General features: G+C 43.4%; 1 long non-coding RNA gene across 1 annotated transcript; it reads left to right on the top strand.

The window, feature by feature from the left end:
• LOC148107711 (uncharacterized) lies at positions 1–24,274 on the top strand. Its single transcript, XR_015721726.1, has 4 exons — positions 1–95; positions 18,548–18,631; positions 21,101–21,183; positions 24,001–24,274. It is a non-coding gene; the product is annotated as an uncharacterized LOC148107711 (long non-coding RNA).
• Positions 24,275–24,665: the final 391 nt, after the last annotated feature.

Raw genomic sequence — 24,665 nt, 5'->3', positions numbered from 1 at the left:
CATCAGGTTTTGCAGACCAAGATGCACAGAAGGTCAGAAATTCTGGGAGGTTAGTAACAGCAGGAAAATAGAATATAGGAGTGTCAACAGTTAAGGTGAGTCTATGCATGTTTGCTTTTATGGGGCATGTGTGTACTCCCCCCGGATGCATGCAGCCTAGTAGTTACAGACGCTCTGAGTGAAACTGCTGGGGCTAGACCGTGATCCCAGCTGCTGCCAGCCGCTAACTACAAGATGGTTGTTACAGACCTCCGCGATGTAGAGATTATTTAAATAGCTATTACACCTGTGCTCTAAGCTTGTGGTCATGGGTCCAAATGCTTCCACCATTTGTCTTCTCTATTTATTATTTAATCTTGTTCTACTTTCTAGATCGCTTCTATCAGCGGTGGACAGAAATTTAAGATGGCCCCCAAAAGTCTCCCCCTCACCCATGTATACACCCTGTATAGTCTCCTCTTCTTGAGTGTGGGTGGACCAGGGGGTATGATGGGCTATCACTCCTTTGACGAGGTTACTCATCAATTGACTTGGAGTTACTCAAAAGGGAAAACATCCTGGGTGGGCCTGACCTAATCAGGAAACCCTTTAGAAGAAGGTGAAGGGCCAAAGAGATAAGATCCTGCTGGCCTCAAGGAAAAAAATAAACTGCCATGTCCCCAGAAGAGGGAAACGCATGGTAAGGACTGCAGGTGGCCTCTGGGAGCTGCAGGCAGTCCCTCGATTGCACAGACACAATAAAATGACAATCAGTGAGTGGGACAGAAGACCTGAAACCTCAGGGGAGACCCCAGCCCACACCTTGATTTCAGCCTGGTGAGACCCCAGCTAAGTGCACATGGACTTCTGACGTAGGGAACATGTGAGATAATAAATTTGTCCTGTTTTAACACTAGGTTTGTGGTAATCTGCTATGCAGTGGTAAGAAATGAATACACTGTCCAGTAGAACTTTCCCCCCTAATGGAAATATGTTATATTTGTGCTGTTAATACTGTAGCCACTAGCCACATGGGGCTACTGAGCATTTGAAATGAGGCTAGCACAACCAAGGAACCGAACTTTTTTATTTTCTCTTATTGTGATTAATTTAAACTCGAGTAGCCTTATGCGACTAGGGGCTGCCCTATGGGGCAGTGAGCTCTAGAGGAGTAGTAATGAAGATAACAGTCCTTTGATTTTAATGTTCTTGATTACAAATGGCTCTCCTCTGAATTCAACTTTCAACATTCAATCTTAAACAAATTCTCATATGGTTTCTCATAAGCCCTGCGGGACATGGCCACGCATGACCTGTCTCTGTCTTCAGCCCATTCCCCTCACCCAACTATAAGGCTTCTTGCACTCATGCGAGCGTATCCAGCTTCTTCTCACCTGAAGTCTTCAGGACCCTCTTCCCTTCATTCTGCATTTGTCGAATACCTACTTAATACCTCAGCCCAAGTGTCGCTTTCTTGGAGAAGCAGTCCCTGATGCCCCGCGTTAGTTAGCTGTTGCTGCGTAACAAACTATACCAAAACGCAGTGGCTGAAAAAAAACCATCATTTTTTATTGCAGTTGATGCACCTGTGGGTCTGCTGCGTCGTCTGATATCAGCTGGGCTCACACATGTGCCTGTTGGGGGTGGGGGTGGAAGGCTCTGCTTTCAACTGGAATTGACTGGGACACAGTAGCAGGGTCAGGTCCCCCTGGGTGTGTCTCCTCCTTCTGGCACCAGCAGGCTAGTCTGGACATGCTCTTCTCAGGGCAGTGGCAGAAGGGCAATAGGCAAGTATAAACATACATGGACTCCTCGGGCTTAGGCTCAAGATGGACCCAATGTTTGCCTCCTATTGGTCAAATCAAGTCACAGAGCCAAAACCAGAGGTGAAGGGTGAAAAGTGGAGTAATCCCTTTTGTGAGAGGGACTGTAACAATCGTATGACAAAGGGCTTGGATACAGGGAAGTGTGAAGAATTGGGCACTGATGGAATCTTCCATATTTCCTTCATTTAAATTAGATCCCTCATTCTTAATATCCCATAGGAGAGACTTTTCTTTCAAGACACTGGTATTTGGTAATTGTGTATTTATTTGTGAGGTTATTCGTTCACTGGCGGTCTTCCCCACAACACTGGGAGCTCAAGGAGGCCAGGAATTGTATTTATTTTATCCACTGCTGGGTGACCAGAACCTATGACCCTCCATTATTTATTGAATAAATGAATAAACCAATGTCTGAAGACCATTTTAAAAGCTGAGTGTGTTCCGATGAGCAGGATCTGATAACAACTAGTTAAAGGTTGAGCAAAATTTGGCAGCTGTTATCAGAGCACAAGGAGGTATTTAACAAATTAATTTATGAAAGTCAGGAGAAGTAACTGAAAAATGAGAATGTGTGTATAAAATTTGTGTGTGTGTGTATGAACATATACAGGCAAGAGAGTTGGAAGGAAGGACAGACAAGTTGTAACAATCACCGACCAGGCATATCTCTCCGAGGATCTATAATACTAGAATCCTCTAATACCAGTGAGTAATCAACCGGACTATGCTTCATGTGGGAGCCAATAATAGAATGTTAGGCTCCGTGTGTATATATGGTTTACGTTTGAAGATGTTCCTTTTCCGTTGGGCTGGTATCTCTAATCATACAATAATCCTAAGACCCAGCACACATAAAGTCCACTTTTGATTTGCAGCCGTATCAGATGTTTTTAGAGACTCTTTCTTTCTTTTTCCTCATCACCTCATGGCCGGTCAGAATCTCAAAAATTTTAAAGTTCCTCTGTCTCCTATTGCTATATGCCAATTATTCCATTATTTGAGAATTCTCTGCAATGTTTCTCAGCTTTGTTATTTGGGAATTCATAAAAGGCATATGGAAAGGATCACTGAAATATAGCTGCCCTCGCTTAGCTGCCGTGTTGCTGGAATGAATGTGGAGCCATCTTTGATGGTCACTGAACCATATAGAATTTCAGAGCCCAACACAGGTTTTTGGTTTGGTGTTAGTCTAATTAATCTTAGATTCCAAGGAAGAGTTCACGTGTTTCTTCATTTTTTTTGCATGCGTGATATACGTATGTGAATATGTCCTTTTTAATCAGGATCGCAAAGCGCTGCGGGGTGTTAACAACATATTACTTTCTTTCCTACAAGCAGCGTCTTGAACTGAGTCACTGACAGCAATCTAATCACAGCAATGGGAGCCAGCAGGGTGCAGGGTTTCTAACTGCCTTAGACACAGTGTCTTTTAAAACGTGTGCGTTTGCTGTCGATTCTGATGTAAGAGCCCGCAGAAATATTTCTTGAGCACCTACTGTCTTCTGGTGCTAGGAACACTAGGGTGGACGGCCAGGTCCCTGTCTTCGTGGGGCACACCATCCTGTGGGTGAGGCAGACACGCGTAAGCAATTGGTTCCAAAGAGGTGTGATGCGTGCTGTGAGAGAGAGCTGTGTACAAAGTCAGGGAGAACTCGAAACATGAATTGGTTCTTTTGCCCGCAGGGTGCTCCGAGAGGAAGGGGATGCTTGAGCTTCAGACGAGTAAGAATTTGACAAGTGGGAAAGGGTGAAAGGCAGACCCGGCAGGAGACGAAATTTGAGAGATGTCAGGGTCCAGATCGTGAAGGACCTACTTTGTTGCACTAGGAAGCCTGGGTCTGACGCGCTAGGGCAGCGTTTCTCAAAGTGGTGTGCTCAGACCAGCACCAGTACCAACCCCTGGAAGCTTGTCAGAAATGCAAATCGTTAGTCCCCGCCTCAGATTAACGGAGTCAGAAACTCTGGGAAAGGAGCCCCGTGGTCTCTGTTTTAGCAGGTCCTCCAAATGAGTCGGCTGAGTGCTCAAGCTGGGGAACCGCTGCTCTTGGTCGTGCGGCGTGGTGAATACGTGCGAGTGGGGAAGTGGCTGCACCAGATCTAGAGTTTTAGGAAGTGTCTCTGGCGGCGATGTGGAGCGTGGATGTGAATTGGGGGAGGGGGTGGGGTGAGTAGAGGCAGTGCGACCACCGGGAAGCCGCTGAGAGTGTCAATGGGAGCCGGGACGGGTAACTGGGATCCACAGGGACGATCTTGCCTTTGCTCTGAGTCAGGTACAGAGACCTTAAAGGTGCGTAGGTTATCGAAAGGCTTCGAAATGCCATTATCTAAATCAGCGGCGGAGGAGCCCTGGGGCTGTTGAAGAATTACACTACGAAGGGCTCATACACCCACGTACTCACCAACACTCAGTAACTCATGGCGCTCACACACGTGGGAACCACTGCTCCCGCTGTCCAAGGCTGTTTATCAGTAATAAGATACTTACTCATTTAAAATAACTTCCAAATTCTCAGCAACTTTTTGTCATTCTGTGTTTGCATCAGCTACTAAAACATGGCTACCATTCTATAGGGGATCCTGTAAATTCTGGAACTATTATAGGGAGGCTTCATACTTGAAAAAGCTCACAATCCTGGATGGGGTGCCTAGAGTGCCACTTGGTTGGTTGTCGGTAGCGGACACCCAAGTGCGGCATTTGAAGTTCACAGACATGGAAACTTGAATACCGTTTCAGGGCTCTGCTATTTCTTTCTCTTGATGGGGCTGCGTTTGTGAGCCCAGCGCTCAAAAGATTGTTTAGTTCCTGCTGGTACTTTGCATATGATTAGGGTACTGGCCGCCAAGTAAGTGACGATTCTTACATTAGCGCTTTACAGTCTAAAAACCCCAGATCTCCCGAAGGTATGATTAGCCGAAAGATTAATTTATTTTACAACCTAATTATAACTTCTTTTTACAAAGAAGAGATCTCTTTATTAAAACAGATAGCAAACATTAAAAAGCAAAGAAGATAGCCCCACAGAGCAAATTACTAAAGAAAATATATACCTAAGTACTTTGCTACATTTCTCACCCACCCTTGAATCTTATCAATCATTGTTCATCTTTGTTTTAGTCTTAAAGCTTTGTAGACAATTTCTTTTTCAGTTGTTGGAGTTTTTACATCTCCAATCAAAGCTTCTTCTTCTTCTTTTTTTTTTTAAAGATTGTATTTATTTATTTGACAGAGATAGAGACAGCCAGCGAGAGAGGGAACACAAGCAGGGGGAGTGGGAGAGGAAGAAGCAGGCTCATAGCAGAAGAGCCTGATGTGGGGCTTTATCCATAACGCCGGGATCACGCCCTGAGCCGAAGGCAGACGCTTAACCGCTGTGCCACCCAGGCGCCCCCCAATCAAAGCTTCTGGCTGCCCTGACTAGAGCCATACCCGACTCTCAGAGTCACTAGTGTGGGGGTCTGGGTACCACAGATGTTCAATAGCAATACATTCTACATATAAGTGCTTCCTTTCATGGTGTAGTTTTATCTATGTACATTTATACCTTCTCATACATATACCCATCCATATGCATACACTACTCATATGTGTACAGAGATTTTAAGGATTTTTTTTTTTTTGTAAATAGACTTTGTAGAGCAGCTTAAAGTTCACAGCAAAACTGAGGGGAGGTACAGAAATTTCCCCCCGCCCCACACATGCCTAGTCTCCTCCACCATCAACACCCCCCACCAGAGTGGGCCATGTGTCGTACTTGCTGAACCTCCACTGACGTACCACCACCGCCCAAAAGGCCATACTTTACGTTAGGTTTTACTCTCGGTGCTATATATTCTATGGGTTTGGACAAATGTGTAATGGCACGTGTCCATCATTCCGATATCATACAGAGTAGCTCATGGCCCTAAAAATCCTCTATGCTGCACCTGCCCAGCCCTCTCCTGACCTCCAACCCCTGGCAATCAGTCATCTTTAACTGTCATTGTTTTGCTTTTTCCAGACTGTCATATGGTTGGAATCAGGTAGTATGGAAGCTTTTCAGACAGACTTCTTTCACTCAGTAATACGCATTTAAAGTTCCTCCGTGTCTTTTCCTGGCTTGAGAGTACATTTCTTTTTAGCATTGAATAATATGTACTTGTCTTCATGTACCAGGACCTCAGTCTTCTTTATTTGAAGGCATTCAACTGATTGGATGAGACCCATCAAATCTGCTTTTTACCAAATCAACTGATTTAATTGTTACTCTCGTTTAAAAAATATCTTCATGGCAGCATCTCTACTGGTGCTTCACCAATAATCTGGGTGCTGTGGCCTAGCCAAGTTGACACACAAAATTAACCATCTACCCTTTGTACACTTGGCACCCATACACATCCTTTAATTCGTACTTCATCTCCAAAGAAAGACACTGACAAGGTCATAACTGCACCCGACTTGATAACGACCATCCTGCATACAACTGAAAACACATTCACCCTTTCCCCAGAGGAGGATGCAAAGTCCTTAGGTGATATTTACCCTTCTCCTTGATAGCCTGTCATTTAAATACTATGATATAAAATTAACAATATTTCAATACTATGATATAAAGTCAATACATTTTATGTTACCTTATAAGGTGATAAGGGAGAAGAAAACAAAGATATTTGCTATCTGTAGACCTCTCTATGACTGTATACATATAAACATTTATAACATAACAATACAGTTCTTGTCTGTAGGTGATCACGTGGTCATAGCTGGCTTTCATAAATACCTTTTTCCAGTACCCGTTCTGTATTCCTTTGTCTTTGGCAAGCACCTCAACGGGTCATGGTTCTTTACCTGGTGGATGACCCAAACCTTCATTCCTGAAGGGTCTGGGCCGTTAGTTGTGATGCCACGGTTGGCTCGCTGTCGTTTCCATCCGCCTTAATCACAGTGCATGGTGAGACTAAGAGACACTCCGTGGGATCTCCTCTACTTCGGATGTACACTTCCTTACCTACATTGTGGGGCAGCAGTCCAATTTCCCCTTGGTAGCCAGGAATAATTACTCCATTCAGCACAGAACTCCCTTCTTTGCCTGTTGATCCAGAAGCATGAGGAGCCCAAAGTGCCTGGGTGGCTGTCTTAATTTCCAGTTCAGCGGAGTCATCGTTGCAGACAAAACACTGCCCCTTCCATGATAGAAGCTGGCCAATGTCATCAACCAGGTAGCTGGTGGATCACCCTGGGGAAGGGTGCCATATCAGGGACTTGGTGTTGGTCTTGGCTGCTGGAAGACTGGACACTCAGCAGTGGTGGTCACCAGGCTGACCTTGGTAAATGAAAGTCCGTGTTGTTGAACCCATGCATAATGTCCATCCTTGTCATCCTGGCCATTTTGTTCATGAACCCATCGGTCAATGACAGGACTGGCTCCAGGGAAAGAGACTGACTGGTATCCACAGAACCAGTCATCCTATCCACTTGATCATTAAAATCCTTCTTTGCTCACCTTTTGGTGAGTATTCATATGGGGCATAGATATTCTAACATTTTTACCCATTCAAAGTGGTCTGCCCACATACCTCTTCTCTAGACCAATTTTCACCAAATTTCCAATCATAACCCTTCCAAGTTAAACCACAGACCTCACACTGCAACAGACCATGAGTCCATATCCAATTGCATGTCTGGACATTTCTCCTTCCAAGCAAAATGAACAGCCAGGTGCACTGCTTCAAGTTCTGCCCCCTGGAAGTATTTCACTTCACACTGTCCTTCACAGATGTCCCAAAAAAGGGGCGTAGTGCTGCAGCTGTCCACTTTTGGGGAGTGGCTACGTATCACACAGAACTATTGTAAACAAGGCCCACGTGTTCTCTTCTTGAGGCCATTGGTGCAGGCTGGGAGAGAGAAGGCCGTACAGCAGGAGTGGGGACCCAGGGAAGAGTCGATGCTGCAGTTTGATTCCAAAGGCAGTCTTCTGGCAGAATTCTCTCTTCCTAGATGGTGGTTGGTCCTTTTCAATTAAGACCTTCAACTGATTTGATGAGGCCCACCCACATTGTGGCAGGTAATTTGCTTTACTCACAGTCTACTGATTTAAATGTTAATCTTATCTTTAAAAATGCCTTCAAAGAAACATCTAGAATAATGTTTGGCCAAACATCTGGGTACCAAGGCCTAGCCAAGTTGACATGAAATTAATCACCATAATGGTCTTTTCTAATAGAAAAAAGCCTGTCCTCCCACCCCTACACCATCCCTCCCTCTTTTTTTTTCCTTCTTTCTTTCTCTCCTTCTTTTTCTTTCTATAAGCATTTCCTGAGAGTCCACTAGATTCCTGATCCTATAGCCCTACTGATGATGCTGAGCTGTCTCCTTGGTAACCATCTCTAACCCAGAATGGAATACAGGCTGCCTTCTGAAGCAGACGATCTTCTTTAAAGGGATCATATATCCCTTTCCAAATTTAAACCCTAACTTACAAAAACACAATTTTGCTATTTCTTTTAAACAGAAAAATAGCCGTTTTACAAGGAGATTAATGACTGATGCTGGCGTGAGCACTAATTTAGATGCTGCTGATTTAAAATTTGCTGTGATTTGGTCAGAGATCAGCTCAAGAGATTACTTTTGTATTACAGGGTTTGTCATGGAAATGAATGGTTCAAAAATATTTCGGAGGGAAATATTAAACCTGCTTTAGAAAATAAACTGCTTTCAAGCCATTTAGGTGGTGGACTAGATAATTAATGCAACATGTAAGTTACACCACATGTCAAAATACATTTATTTATTTATTTAATTTTTTTTTAAAGATTTTATTTATTTATTTGACAGAGATAGAGACAGCCAGCGAGAGAGGGAACACAAGCAGGGGGAGCGGGAGAGGAAGAAGCAGGCTCATAGCAGAGGAGCCTGATGTGGGGCTCGATCCCATAACGCCGGGATCACGCCCTGAGCCGAAGGCAGACACTTAACCGCTGTGCCACCCAGGCGCCCCTCAAAATACATTTATTAAAGCAGATCCAAGGATGTCCTATATGTCAAACAAACTGGAAAAACTTTGTAAGTCTACTTTCAATGATCATATTACTCACAAGCTTATTTATCATGTAGACACCAGTACGGGAGGAGACTGAAGCCCAGTCCTCATCCCTGCGCCCAGCCTCACACATCACCATGCTGCAAACCTCATGTCTGTTCTTTCCAAATCCCCAGAATGAACACAAACCGCCCACCAGGGTTTGTCTCTATCCCAGGCTGCAGCCATGTCCACGGTGCCGCTCACAGCATCAGACGTCTTCCGCCAGTCCCAATGGTCTGCTGATCTTCACTCTTTTGCTTCAACTGTTTCCCTGGCGGTGCCTCAAAGTCTTGTAAAACTGACATTTAAAATCCCTAGTGATACTCTTCCCTTGAAATTGGGTCCAGTCTCAACACACATAACACTTTTGCTAGTCATTAATGATTCAAAGTGTTTAACCAGAACACAAAGTAAGTATCAAAAAGAGAATCCATCTCCCATGAAACCATGCATTACAAAACCCATTTAGGTAGCACAGCGGAGAGTGAGAGTTTACCCTGCTTACTTCGAATTATATAATTCTTTTGAATTTTTCCGAACATCAAAAAATGTAGTGATGGTGGTCATTAGGAAAAGTCTGCTAGACTTTTTGGGAAGAAACTTTCACTTATCAGAGCATGACAAGAGCATGACCAGGACTACCAAAGAAGAAGATAGGAGGAGATTTCAATCTTAAAACACCTCTATACACTTGTCTTTTTTTTTTTTTAAACCTCCATGCATGGCCGGGGTACACATCTGCACCAACTGAAACTAGACTGTAAGCTCCTCGAGGGCTGGAAGCCAACATTCCTTGAAATACTGAATATCTAAACGTAACATTTCTTATTCCTTCTCTTTCTTTCCTCCTTTGATTTCTTCTGAAGCGCTGTCTCCCTTCCATGTAGGTTTCAGTCAAATGTACCTTCAGTTTTGTGGAATGATATGGATAACTTGTTACTATGCCGTGAATCATAATATTTTCTTTTGATCAATGTTGTCAGTCTTTCTCCTTCTTCATAATCTAGTTGAAAACTTGCTTTCTATGATTTAACCAAAAACATTCAGAAGAGGAAGATTGGTTTTCTCTGTGTGTTTTTGTGTGTGCTGGTCATATAAAAAGCATATTTGTGTTAAATATTCCTTAGCTACCTAAAAGTATTTCCATTTTTTATATAATCTACCCACCAAGTGACCAAGAAACACTTCAACACGTCATCCTCTTCAAATGCAGAAACAAAGCGCTTGCATAGTCATTCCATAAGCAAGTACTGGATGGAGGTAGCTGACCCGTCTACTTAACAGAGAGTCCAGCGCCAGTGAGAGCAGGTTAGCATGAGCCAGGCCTCTCTTGGTTCCCTACAGGTAGGACTCAGGAGTGGGCTGTTGAGTTTTCGGCATGCATATTTCCGTCATCTCATTTGCCCATGGCAGGCGTCGTTAATCAACAAACGTGAGCTCAGAAGCTTTCCAAATGTAACACACTTAGGAAGGAACTACCAAATGATAAGGGTTGGCATAAAAGATAAGACCTACTTAACATCTCCAGTATGCAAAGTGGGGTTTGGAATCCGAGAGGGTGGTTAAAAGATAAGAGGCTGCTTATAGTCTAAAATAAAATATCCTTATGGTCACCTGAAGATCTTCGTAAGAAATCCTGAAGGACAGGGGTAAAAGAGATGTATTTGTCACGAGGCAGGTGAAGAATGAGCAGCAGTAAAACCACATAAAGGCCATTAAGTCTTTATTGAACAATTACCAAGAGTATAAATATCTGAGCTTTTAGGAATTTTCTTCCCATTTTGGTGTTCTAAATATGTTACCCTAAGTTTCTCTTTTCTGAATTCCTTACTGTACTGTAAATGGCAGAACTAATGGAACCTCCCCCTGAATAAAGGAACCTCTTCTTCATCTTCTCCATTAATGAGCTACTGATGTCTCATGAGTAAGTTTTACAAATCTGTTTATACACCAGTTTGTTCCCGTGCCCACGGAACCCTTCTAGGCATAGTGCTTACCACTATCGCTTTGTTTGGTTTGGGTGTTGTTTTTAATTACAAAGGGCATCTAAAGGAATACTGGCCCTGCTATTCTGTTCATTTACTGCTTATTGACTTTTCAGTGTTATGAGCAAAACGACATTTATTTTCCTATCAACTTAGCTGTTCATATAACATGACTCACTGCAGGTCTTCTTTCCTGGAGTATACTGCTCCACCTTTGTTACGGTTGGCTTTTTCTCGTTCACTTATTTTTAAACAAAGAATCCATTCTACAAAGAAAATAGAATATAGTATTAGCTGCTATTCTCATCCATTTTACAGGAACAACGCCTTTTTTGCAGCAATAACTCACCTGCCCAGAGGTCATTTTTTCAATCATGTCAGTCATGGAGAACACAGCTCAAAGAAAAGGCCTCTGAGAAGTCGAAATGAACACTGTAGATCTCACTCTCTAAGCTCGCACGTTTTATTTCCAACTTCTTTCTCCGTCATTCAGCAACCGTCTTTTCCCATTTTAGACATGATGTTAATAAACCTGGTTACCTAGTTTCTTAGCCACAGAAAATTAGAACCAACTAATTTGAAGGAGATCGAGGGGCCTCTAGAAATCGACATGATGGCTGGTGACAAAAAACAGAAAAAGTACCAGCCTCAAGGATGCAAAAACCATAGCAACTAGAGGTCATTTGAAATTTGGTCAGATAGTCCTACGTATAGCAGGAATCTCCATTGCCCTGGAAATCACGTTCCTAACTATGTCTCTGAACTATCGAGTTTATTTCATGTTCAACATTTCCCATTTTAGGAGAGGTGAATCTATAATATATTTTGGGAGATTCCTGGGTAATGGAAGTAATACAGTAAAATGGAAATAGGACAGGCTTTGGAGTAGAACATCTTTTTGCTTCCTGCAGTTTATTTATTATTTATTTTTTTTTAAAGATTTTATTTATTTAGTTGACAGAGATAGAGACAGCCAGCGAGAGAGGGAACACAAGCAGGGGGAGTGGGAGAGGAAGAAGCAGGCTCCCAGCAGAGGAGCCTGATGCGGGGCTCGGTCCCAGAATGCCGGGATCACGCCCTGAGCCGAAGGCAGACGCTTAACGACTGAGCCACCCAGGCGCCCCCGCTTCCTGCAGTTTAATTGAGATCTGTAGACTCCAGGTATAGACCTCAAGTGGGGACACTGGGTGCCCGCACTGGGCCCTGTGTTTAAATTGGGAAAAAGGAGTATAGGAAGCATGTCACCGCCTTCCTCTTTTTCAAGTATTACTTAAAAATTTAAAAACAATTTCTAAAATAGACTTTTTTAGAGCAGTTTAAGGTTTACAGCAAAACTGAGGAAAAGAGGGACGCCTGGATGGCTCAGTCAGTTAAGTGTCTGCCTTTGGCTCAGGTCATGATCCCAGGGTCCCAGGATCAAGTCCTGCATCAGGCTCCTTGCTCAGCGGGGAGCGTGCTTCTCCCTCTGCCTGCTGCTCCCCCAGCTCGTGCTGTCTCTCGCTCTCTGACAAATAAATAAATAAAATCTTTTTTGAAAAATTGAGGAAAAGGTACAGAGATCTCCCATGTACTCCCTGCCCCCACACGTGCAAAGCCTCCCCCATGATCAACATTCCCCAGCGGAATGGGACATTTGTGACAATTGATAAACATACACTGACACATCATTATCACCCAAGATCTGTACTTTACATTAGCGTTCATTCTATGGATTTGGACAAATGTATAACGACGTGTGCCCATCACTATGGTACCATACAGAGAAGTTTCACTGCCCTAAAATTCCTCTGTGCTCTGCCTATTCATCCCTCCCCTGACCCTCCGCCCCTGGCAACGAGTGATCTTTTGACTGTCTTCATCGCTTTGCCTTTCCCAGACTGTCATATAGTCTGTAGCCTTTTCAAACTGGCTTCTTTCACTTCATCGTATGCACTTAAGCTTCCTCCACGTCTTTTCCTGGCCTGAATACATTTCTTTTTAGTGCCGAGTATCATCCGTTGTCTGAACGGACCACAGTTTATGTATCCATTCACCTACCGAAGGATATCGTGATTCCTTCCACGATGTGGCAATTATAAATAAAGCAGCTGTAAACGTCGGTGTTCAGGTGGATAAATATCAAGGAGCACGGTTGTTGGATCCTATGGTAAGAACATACTAAGTTTCATACGAAACTGCCAAACTGTCTTCCAAAGTGGGTGCGCCATTTTACATTCCCACCAGCAACGAATGAGAGAGAATTCCTTACCAGCATTTGGTCTTGTCCGTGTTCCAGATTTTGTCCGTTCTATGAGGCCTGTATCGGTATCTCGTTGTTGTCTTAATCGGCACTTCCCGGATGACATAGGATGGGGAGCCGGTTTGGGAGATTTCTCAGTGAACTCTAAGTGCAGTCCTTCTCTCCACTTCAAATCACAGAAAGTTCATCGCCAGACTATAAGGATTTCTACTCATTCATTCATTCACTCACTCATTCATTTATTCATTCACTCACTCACTCAGCTTTCCACAAATAGGGCGTGCCAACTATATACCAGGCACAGTGCTAGTCGCTGGGGATAAAACATTGAAGTAATTGTGCTTGGTAAAAAAAATTGTGTCAAGAATGTTTCCTGTTCAACCACCACCAAAATCCTGGGAAATATGGAAGCTCCCCACTCAAACACTTGACATGTGTCAAATTTCAGTTGACATCAAATTGGGTCAACATTCAGTGGTGACAGAGGGAATCAGGATTAACTTTTTTTGTTTTTTCAAGATTTATTTGTTTATTTTAGAGAGAACGTGAGCGCACCTGCGTGTGATGGCTCATGTGCACGTGAGTGGAGGGGAGGGTCAGAGGGAGAAGGAGGGAGAGAAACAGACTCCCCGCTGAGCATGCAGCCCCATGCAGGGCTTGAGCCCATGGCCTGGAGACCATGAGAGCCTAAATCAAGAGTCGGATGCCACACCGACGGAGCCACCCAGCCACCTCTCAAGATTAATGTTGAGCTTAACTTCCGCCCAAATATAGAGAATCAGCTGAACTAAGGAAGATAGGGGAAGAACGGCGTGGGTCTTGAGTTGGCAATCGCACGCAGAAGACTTCTGTGCCACTCTGCTGTCTGGCATTGGCATGTCATCAGCCCCTGCAAAGACCACACGGATCGGTTTTCCGTCAACAGGACAGAAGGGCCTTCGTACTAAAAGGGTCCAACCTCTGATTTTGACGAGTGGTATTTCCTTCAGCAGCAAGAGCAGGTCTTCACATTCGGCTAGTCCTTCTTCCATATCTTAATAAAGCCTCGAAAAAAGAGTCATCATTTATATTTCTATTTGCATCAGAGTTTATCTGAGATCAGGTGAGAAAGATGGGTTATATGTTGTAGTTCCCTAAAATAGTGTTCACTACTTTAAGGACTCAGTGAACCACCAAAGAAAAGTTACTTTAATTTGGGGCGTAAAGAAAGGGGTCAACGTTATATGGCATTCCAAGGGGCCTGTCACAGCTCTACCCAAGCATGGAGGGGGAAAAAAAAGTTAGTCTCACATTGTCTTAGAATTTATTTTCTTCTCTTTATTGATTTTGGCCTTGGCGAGTCTTGGTCTCAGAGACCCTGGGGATTCTCAGGCGATCACCTGCTTCGTTTTACTGATCAGGAAATTGAAGTTCAAAAAGGTTAACTGATGCTTATGGTTGTCTGTGGTATCGGGAGCAGAGAATTTACTGGACACAGACACAGGGGAAGACACAGCTGTTGTTTTTTTCTCAGGAAAGGCTCTCAGGCAGCCCAACATCTGGAACAGGAGATTTGGCAGCGCTTATATGGCTATCGAGAGTTTCATAAACAAGTCAGAGGCACTTTCATGAAAGGAATTATCGATCAGCTGTTGCCACGTTGTTTTATCTGCAGTGCCTAGGTTAGCTCTTTTCTGCTGAATTTGAGAGCAGTTAACATCAGTTTCAACTCTCGCCTCTTTCACTTTGCTCTAAGTGCGCCGACGCCAAATGTCCAGGGCTGTTCCTTTGAATTTCACAGCTTCCTTCTGCATCGCTTCGCTTTAGCAGCAGGACACACGCTTGCTGTTTATCTAATAAAATTGCAAATGCGTGTGTGTGTCTAACACCTAGCGGTCTAGGGAATTTTACTACCCAGTTTAACAACTCGGTAAATGGGATTTTACGTTACAAGCTTTTTTTTTTTTTTTTCCTTCTCTATGATGAAGAAACGATTGGTCTTTTAATTTAAAGTCTTCTCTTAAAAAGAAGGTTGCATCAACTACAATAAATTCTGGATAAAAATGTTTCTGCTAATTAATTTTTCACTGAGCCAACCAGTCTGCCAACCAAGCTGCTTCTTTACTTGAATTCAAATTGATAGTGAAATATTTTAAAGCAATAGATTTGTGGTTTCTTTTCTCTCTCTCTTTTTTAAACTTTTTTTTGATTATTTAAAATCCAGTACTGCAGAGTGTAATTATCTTTTTCAACAAATATTTGCCATGACTTTGGAATGAAGTTGGACTATTTTAGGAGCACAAGGTAAATAAAAATGCACTGAACCAGGTATGGAAATCCTAGATTCCACTTGACTATGTATGACCATGAAGAAAGCTCTTAACCTCACTGGGCCTCACTGTCCATTTTTATAAATAGAGTTGGGCTAGGGGATCTTTAATGTGTCTTCCAGTCTAAGATGTCGTGTCTCTCATGTATCTTTATTCTTGACTTGGCCAAGCAGTATAGCAGACTTATTTAGTCCCAAGGCTTCAAATGGCATCTAGATGTGAATGATTTCCCGACCTCTCATCTGCAGTCTGATCTGTCTCTGAAATGCTAGATGCACGTACCAAAGTAGTTATTTCCTATCTGCGTTTGGATAAGTAGGCGTCTGTAATTTAACATGGCCACGGCAGAATTTCCGATCCACCCCATTGACCTCCAGATGAGCTTTCCCTTAGTTTTCCCAAATCTGGGGGGTGACTTTACTGTCCACACGTTGCTTAGGCCAGAAATCTAGGAGTTCTCGTTAGTTCTCTCTCCTTCTCCACCAACATCCAGCAATTGGCAAAGCCCATTGACTCTGCGTTCAAAAGCTATCCTGAGTCTTTCCATTCATGTTCCTCTCCACTCCCCTTGCCCTCAGCAGAGCCCCCAGCATCCCTCTCCCAGACCACTGCAAACACAGCCCAGCTTTTGGTCTTCCTGTCTGCAGACTACTTTCTGCACAAAAAGTGAAGTGAGTTTTTAAAAATATAAATCAGACACTGTTCTTCTCCTGCTTAACACTGTTCTTATCACAACGAGGATAAATTGGAACTGCTTACTCTGACTTATGAAGCTCTAAATGATATGGCTCCGGTCTCTGTCTACTGCTGCATCTTTCCCTTTCAACTTCCCCCACTTCCCTCCAGTAACTCTGACCTTCTTTCCTTTCCTTTACCATGCCTCTCTGAATCAGGGTTCTCCAGAGAGGACAAATAGTGCATTGGTGTTTATTTTTTTTATTTACATTTGCATTTATATTTATAAAGGGATTTATTATAAGGAATTGGCTCATGGGATTGCAGTGGCCGAAAAGTCCCATGATCTGCCATCTGTGAAGTGGAGACCCAGGAGAGCCAATGGTGGATTCTATCCTAAATCCAAAGGCCTAAGAACCAGGAAGGCTGACGGTGTAAATCTTAGTCTGAGGGCAAGAGAAGACCAGTGGTTGAGCTCAAGTAGTCAAGCAGGGAGAGCAGATCCCCTTTCTGTGCCTCTTTGTTCTGTTCAGGCCCTCAGTAGACCGTATAAAATGGCCACCCACACTGGGGAGGGCAATGTGCTTTACTTAGTTTACCAGTTCAAATGCTAACCTTATCTGGAAACACCCTCACAGACACACCTGGAAATAATGTTTAACCAAGTATCTGGGCAACCAAATATACCGTGACCCAGTCAGGTTGACCCAGAAAATCAACCATCACATATTCTAACCTCACTCCTCTCTTAGGGTCCTTGTGATAATTCTCTCATCTGCCTCAAGTGCTTTCCCCATAACCCCATAGCTGGTTCCTTCACGTTATTCAATTATCACCTTGAGAGTCACCTTCTCCAAAAGAATCCTTCCCTAACCATCCAACATAAAGTAGCCACCCTAGTTACTATTTATCATGTCATTCTAATTATCAGCAGAACACTTATGACTATCTGATAGCTCTCTTGCTATTTGTTGGTTTATTTTTTGCTGTCTTTCCCCATAAAATGTAAGTTCCATAAGGACAGATACCTTATCTTGACCATCAGAATATCCCTAGCACCAGAATGGTGCTGGCATATGATAGGATCTCAAATACTTGTTGAATTAATGTTGAATAAAGAAAATCTCTCGGAACCTTAAGAACCCTAGATAGTGTTAACCAGATAATATTGTTTGTCCCCTTAAATATTTGCTCACAAGTGAATGGTGATTTTGGAAGGAAGTTTCTGCATCATGGATACATTATAAATCTCTTGAGACCTCTTAAGGATTTATCTAATAGAGGTGGTTGCATAAGGTGGTACGTTGTTATAAGCCCCATATGAAGCACCATATGATTGAAAATCAAGAGGAAATGGAAACTGGCCCATAGGTAATCCAAACAAGGCCTTTAAAATAACTATGATTACTATGTTCAAGAAAATAGAAAAGATGACTTAAAATCTATATAAAAAGAATAACATGAGAATTCTAGAATTCAAGAATTGAAAAACCTGCTATCTAATATTAAGAACCTATTGAATGAATTTAATAATAGACACAGAAGAACAGAGGAAAGAAGTTAATAGAAAACATTCAACAGAAACACAGATAAAAGAATGGGAAGAAAACAGAAGAGAAGATAAAAGATATATGATACACAGTGAAAAGATCTACCATATAGGTAATCAGAGACTTGGAGAGGAGAGAGAGAATAGGACAGAGCTATATTGGAAGCGTACTGGCTGGGCATTTTCCAAAACTGATGAAAAACATCAATCTATAGATTTGAGAAGTTTAATGAATCCCAAGTAGGATAAGTACAAAGAAATCACACCTTGGAGCATCGTATTAAACTGCTGAAAACTGAAAAACAAAAATAAAGGAAAAAACACTAAAATCAGTCAGAACTGTGAAGGTAGGTGAAGCTGTAAAGGACCTAGACAACTCAGAAGCTGGGAGGTTTGTCCTCGAATAATATAGAACACATTGTGAGTTCATTTTAGTGATAGCTATAGTTTTATTTGTAACAATAGGTTTGAAAAAATAAATTATATGTGTCACACATTGGATTCATTATTATTGCTTACTACTCAACATAGTTTTCATTCATTCATTCACTCACTCACTCACTCACTCACTCATCCATTCAACCATTCGTGTAGATATTTATCCAAGCACCTCTTATGTGTCAGTCCCTGGGTTATCCTCTTGGGATATGGTAGCAAACAAGAGAGAGACCGTTTTTGCCTTCTTGGCACTGCCCCACATACTTAAAAAAATGTCTTGCTTCTTACTCCTATCCATTCTACAAAAATGCACATTTTACAGATGAAGAAACTTAAATCAGAGATATACAGTAAATTCAGCATCGTTACAGAGCCTGTAGACAACAGAGTGATGATTCATACCCGGTGTGTCAGATGTCAAAGCTCATATTCTCTCTCCTGGACCACCTTGTCTCTATGGAAAGTCATCACATTTCCCTTTTCCTACAGATCCTTCCGAGTGCAACTGAAATCCTTCATGCTCTCTGAGATCGTCATTGACTGACTCTGTCTCCTGAAGGCCTACAGCATTCCGTATGTGCGCCACACGAGTTAGCACCCCCATTTATGCTGTCTTGTTGAAAGATACTCCAAGTAATTTGTGTGGTCTCCCTCAAAGCCCTGAAGGATGAGGTCTTAACATTCTTCGGGGTTCTTTTGTACCGAGCACAGCACTGAGTGTCATTATATTTGCAGCTTAATTAGAATCTAAGTGCCATCCATTTATCCAACTGCTGGATTAGGATTGAACCAGAAGGAAATGGAGAATACTTTGATAAGCTCACGGTGATCTTTTTAACCTCTTGGCTATGGAGTCCATAATTTCCCTGAAATAGTTGCCATATTTTATAGGTCTTTATATGTCAAATTCCCATGGGAGTGTGAGATCCACAAAAGGTTAAGAAACATTCAAAGTCGTCCTGGGGGCCCACTTATTAATGCCCCATCTCACTTTTCTCTGCAGCTTCCTTTTTTATTTAGAAAATTAGAATTTACATTTTATGAGGCATCACAGGTCATTTCCCCCTTGACACTCGTCCTTGTGGCCTGGCAGAGGAAAAGTACCTGTTTTCACTCTGGAACAACAAAAACAACAACAACAAAATTCAATCCTAATCATTCTGAGGCAATCATGAGAAGTAAGACATGCACCACTACATTTCTGACAGGCTTGTACAATCCAGTTTCATTATTCAGCTCTTACTAAAATGCCACTCCCCTGGCAGGAAAAAAAAAAAAACCACTCTGAGTTCTTTAGAGCGAACAAACATCTTAAAGGAAATATGAAGTAAAAATCACGTTGACGTAATTTCAAAGATCCGGTAGGGAGAAGGAATGACCAGAAACCCTCTATCACCACTGAGAAGGAGAGGGATGGTGGAATAAGTGGATTAGATAAAGTAGAGTGAGCTGAATTGGAAGGGGGAAGGTCAGGAGGTATACTTTCCTAAATCCGTGAGCTGTAAGAATAAGCCACTGAGGAGAGTTGAGGCTGAGATTTTCTGGTGACATACACCCTAGTAGGATGACCGAGGAATAATTTTTAGAGCAATGCTAGAACACAGCCACCCAAATAAATTAGCCTTCCTATTTTGACATTAACAAAAGCAAATTCCACCACATGACCTAGCCTACATAGCCTCCTGCCAATAACCCATTTAAACACATCGTGGTGTTTCATACTCACGACTCCCAAGAAGTGATGAACTTTTCATTTAAAAATTTTCCTTGCCTGCACCTGTGGATCTGCCCTTGGAATTCCGTTCTAGAAATTACGATAACAGACTATATAGAGCCCTAGCTTACATCAGTGGGATGGACTAAATTGGTGCTTCTAAAGGTTTTCACTTCTGCCAAATTCCGATGAAAAGGAAACATTGCCCAAGGGAATGAATTTAGGGCTCTTGTTTGTGTTACTAACTTTGTCTCTAATCCAAGTTCCCATTTTACTTGGCGCACATGGCGCTCAATCCCACTGTTCAGACAGCATGAACCAGGGCACGCGAGGATAAGGAAGGATGCCATTTTCACAGTAAAGGAAAGCTACGTGTTTAAGACAGTGGTTGGCCTCTGGACACAGCAGAGGATCCAAAGCTTCCTGGTTTGCTTCTCTGGGTTCTACCTCAGCCCTGTGATGGAGCATTCCTTACCCCCCCCTCTGAATCCTGTAAGAAGATCATAAACAAGGATGATTTCTGAAGTCTGTCTCCAAACCTCAGCCCTTTGCCTATGTGTCTCTTCCTTCAAATTTTGTTCAAATATCAAAACTAGTTTTGCTTTAAAGCCATGGTATTTGCCTTGACAAACCCCCCCCCCCAATTGATAACTGGATCCGTGTGTTGCTTCCCTGTCCTGCTAAATTATCTAGTAGCATAGGCTCTCTGAGGAAAGCGCCTCAGTCTCAGCCCAGAAGCTAGGGACTCTTCATTCACCAACGAAGTATCTCAGTTCGGACGGTTGATCTTACCGCTGGGTCCCTGTTGCTTTGTCGGCTCCATAGCCAAGCATGGAAGTGCGCCCTGTGATGGCAGCCGGTGCAAAGTTGGGCACCTGCTGCAGGGGATGTCATCGCAGCATCTGTGAACGGCTTGGTGCCATCCTGGTACACTTCTGGGTCCAATTATAAGTCTTGCTCTGGGTCCTGACGCCTCCCAATCTACCTGTCCTGTTACAGCCACCAGGCTGCATCCGGCTGGATTCTGAGGTACAAAATATACCTTGCTCAAGAGTAGGTCCTTAAAACTCTCCTGCCCAAGATCTGGAATTGTTCTAGACCCTATAATTTTCTAGAATCTAAATTGGTGTAGGGCTTATGCTGCATAGGTGGGGTTAATGGTTTCAGTGCAAGGTGAGGAGAGCTGGAAGCTGGGGAAGTGGGGGCTGTCAAGGAGTAGTAACTAAGCCTCTCCTGAGAACAGGAAGCGAATGGAAGGAAAAAACAATAAAGAGAGTATTAATCCCAGCTTTATCTGCCTCTTTTATCTCTCTTCTGGTGATTCCCAGGCCCAGCCGGCGCTCAGACTCACTGCGAGGGATGACTGATGTGGCTGGTCCGGGGACCGCACCCCAAGAACACGACTGTGGAGGTAACATTACCACAACCAGGGCCCCAGCACATGTGGCATCACGGGGAAGTCATGTTCACATCTAGAAAAGGACCCATTCGGACCCTAGAGAGGACAAAGTCATATCCCGTGGTTGGGACAGATCTCACTACAGCAACCCCAGGCTGGCCCTGCAGCCATTCCGGCAGGACGGTCAGGCCCGGTGCCCGGTGGGGGCAGGGGGGGGCCCCCCCGCAAGCAAAGGCAGGCAGATTTCCTCCAGCTGGGCCAGGGAATCGTGGGCTTCTTGGGTCTCCCTCTGCATTCCCATGAAAGGCCCTTGGAAAACCGGTTTGAAAGAAGCGTTTGTCATCTGTGCCAGAGGAGATCACATTCAGCTTTGAACAGCGTCCTCCAAGACCCAACGGCACCTTTTGGAGACACTTAGTTCGCACCATGCTGGTGCAGCATTAGCTGTCCCCCGGTGACGAGTGCAGCAGGTGCCCTGCTTTTGTCGCCCCCACGTGAGCGGCTTGGACCTCAGGGATACAGCAGCAACCCCCACGCCCACCCTACCTCATCTAATCACTCTGAGCCCCTCAGCAGCAACACATTCTCAGATCAATCTTTTTAAAGAATGTTTTCTTAGTTTATGAAAGCAATAAATAGTTATTATAGAAATTCAAGCACGAATAAAGGACTTTACTGAAATCATTAAGGACTTACAATAGGGTAAGATATAGGCAGTTACTCGCTCTGCTCTTGTGCTATGGAGGAATAGAAAGATGTACAGAAAGGACCCTGCTTTATTTTTTTAAGATTTTATTTATTTGAAAGAGCGAAAGACAGAGGGGGAGAGAGCTGAGTGGGGAGAGGGGCAGAGGGACAAGCAGACTCCCGCTGAACACGGAGCCTGATACAGTGCTTGATCCCAGGACCCTGAGATCACGACCTGAGCCAAAGGCGGACATTTGACTGTCTAAGACACCCAGACATCCCAGGACCCTACTTTTAAATCACTTAGCAAACAATATAAGCCATATATGCAAGCATGTAAATGAGAAGACACTATCTGGTAGGTTTTGTGAGTTGCAAAAACAGTAAACACCTTTGTGATGTTTTCCCAAGTATGACCTGTGGTGTCATCTGTATTAAAATCACTGAGGGTTTATTAAACATGTTCATTTCTAGACCCAACCCCAGTCCTATTGAAACGGAATCTCTGGAAGGGGGACTTTGGAAATCATGTGACTAGAAAGTACGCCAGCTGAATCCTTGCACCACAGGGTTAAGAACCAGCCTCTCAGAGCTCAGAAGATAGAAAATGTTTCCTCCATCAGGTGACCAAACACCAATGTGACAGTGACATAGGAGATTCCCTGAACGAGGCTCCCGGGTAACACCACTGCAGAATTCATCACATTGTGATGTAACTTCTTTTTCCTTGTCTGTCTTTCCAGTGGATTAGGAACTCCTCGAAGGGAGAGGTTTGTCTTCTTTGCTGGAATCCAGTCAGCCCATAGCTGGCTCTCAATGAATGTTGGTTGAACGAATGAATAATTGTGTGTGATCTAAACAGGTTTGAGGAAATCTAGGACAGGGTTCTGGGAGGAGAAGAGACACAGGCAAAATTTTAGTGATGGGAAAGTCAAGGTCAATAGTCAAGTGTGTCCAAGAGAAAGGATAATTTAGGTAAGTGGGTATAGGGTAGAGAGCAAAACTGGAGAGAGAGTATGAGGGTCCTCGTGTGCTCAGAGAGGGACATAAACTGTATGCCGTGTATTCTGTGGATGATGGGGAGTCGCTAAAGACTGGGGGCCAGAAAGTGATAGAACCAGAATGCATTTTAGGACTGCTAATTATTTGGCCATGGGCAGCTTCCCTGGGAGGAGGAAGTGAGTGGACTCAGGCAGCCATGGCCGAACCCTGGGAGTAGCTAGGGGCTGGCTTGGTCAGTAGAGGCAGGACTTGCTGGGTTTTTCCATTCAAGCATCAGAATCATCCAAAGCCCTGACACCCCCCCTCCCAAAGAAATATTTGCTCTTTGTCTAGCACTCATCTGTTCGGACTCCCAGTCTGATGGGCTTTTCTCCCTCGGCTGCCCAGGGAGCACATCTCATGTGGCGCGAGGATAACTGGGAAGCATTGCTCAGGATGTTGGGGACTGAAGCAGCCGTCAAGAGATGAAGGGGGCTGAACCGAGGCAGAGGCTTAGGGATGGTCAAGGTATAAGAACAATTTCTGAGGCGGAACCTATAGAATTTGGTGAATGAATGTGGAGCAGAAAAAGGGGGCATGTGAAGGGTAACTTTGAGGTTTCTGGATGCTAATTATAGAGCTATAGAAAGAGGGTGCTTAGAGCGGAAGGACAAATAATTCAGCTTGGGGCATAATGAATTTGAATTTGAGGTAACAGCAAAATTTCTGTCCAGGTGGAGGGATCTTGGAACTTACTGGAGACAGAGATTTGAAGTTCAGGAGGAAGGTGGGTCCTGGTTATTGATTATTTGTGATCATTCGAAGGCATGGAAATGGATGTGATCTCCCAGAGAGAGCAAGTGGAAAGGGAAAAGGGCCAATGATAAACAACAGCATTAAGAGATGGACAGAGGAGGAAGAACCAGCGAGAGAAACCAAGAAGGATAGGCTGGAAAGGTAGAAGGAAAACCAGGAGAAAGTAGAGTTCAAGAACAGCAAGAGTTTCCAGAAATGGCAATAGCAGCGTCACACAACACCAATAGCTGGAGTAAGCCATAGGGCACTCATCAGTGCATCGGTGGAAGCCATCAGCAGGAGCCGGGTTGAGGAAGGCATGGGAGAAGAGAGGTGGGTGGAAACCATGGTCCCCATTCTTTGCAGTGGTGTCCACGGATGATCACCTTCCTCACCGAATAACAGTCTCTGGACAACTGAATGCAAAGGAATTCAACGTGACAGATGGAGGGCGATGCCATTCATCCAGACCTCTTCTCCGATTCTCTTCAGTCCACCCTGCTTTCTTTTAAGACCCCGACCATTTGTTCAGGGCTGCTAATGGTAGCGTGAGTGAAAGCCTTAATGATATCTTTGCCTTCTTGTTTTGTAAGAAATTATTCCACTTCCACATTTAAATTGTTTGGAGAATATTCTGAAAAACTTGCCTTCCTGGTTTTTGTCAATGGAAGTTCATATTTTCTCTATCTTTTAAGGAATTAGTTCTTAGCTCTTTAAGACAAAATGATCCATCTCACACTGAAAGTTTCTTATTGTCAAGTTCAATGTCATCCGGATGAGTCAATGGATGAATTATAAGTGTTTACCACAATGTGATTTCTACAAGACAAGGAGAAAAAGCTGAATAAAGAGGATGAACTGAATATTGAAACACTTCCTTCTCGAAAAAAAAAAAAAAACAGCAAAAATGATGTTTCTCCTGTCACTATGGAGGTTTTGTTTTGTTTTGTTTTGCTTTGTTTTACTTTATTTTTATTTTGGCCCAAACTTGAATGTATTACATTCTTTGGAGTCATAGAAAAGACTCTACC

The sequence above is a fragment of the Ursus americanus genome, chromosome 26, assembly GCF_024610735.1.
Source record: "Ursus americanus isolate L20-20 chromosome 26, mUrsAme1.1.p, whole genome shotgun sequence".
NCBI lineage: Eukaryota > Metazoa > Chordata > Mammalia > Carnivora > Ursidae > Ursus > Ursus americanus.
The sequence above is the reverse complement of the archived record's forward strand: the minus strand, read 5'-3'. Positions and strand labels throughout refer to the sequence as shown.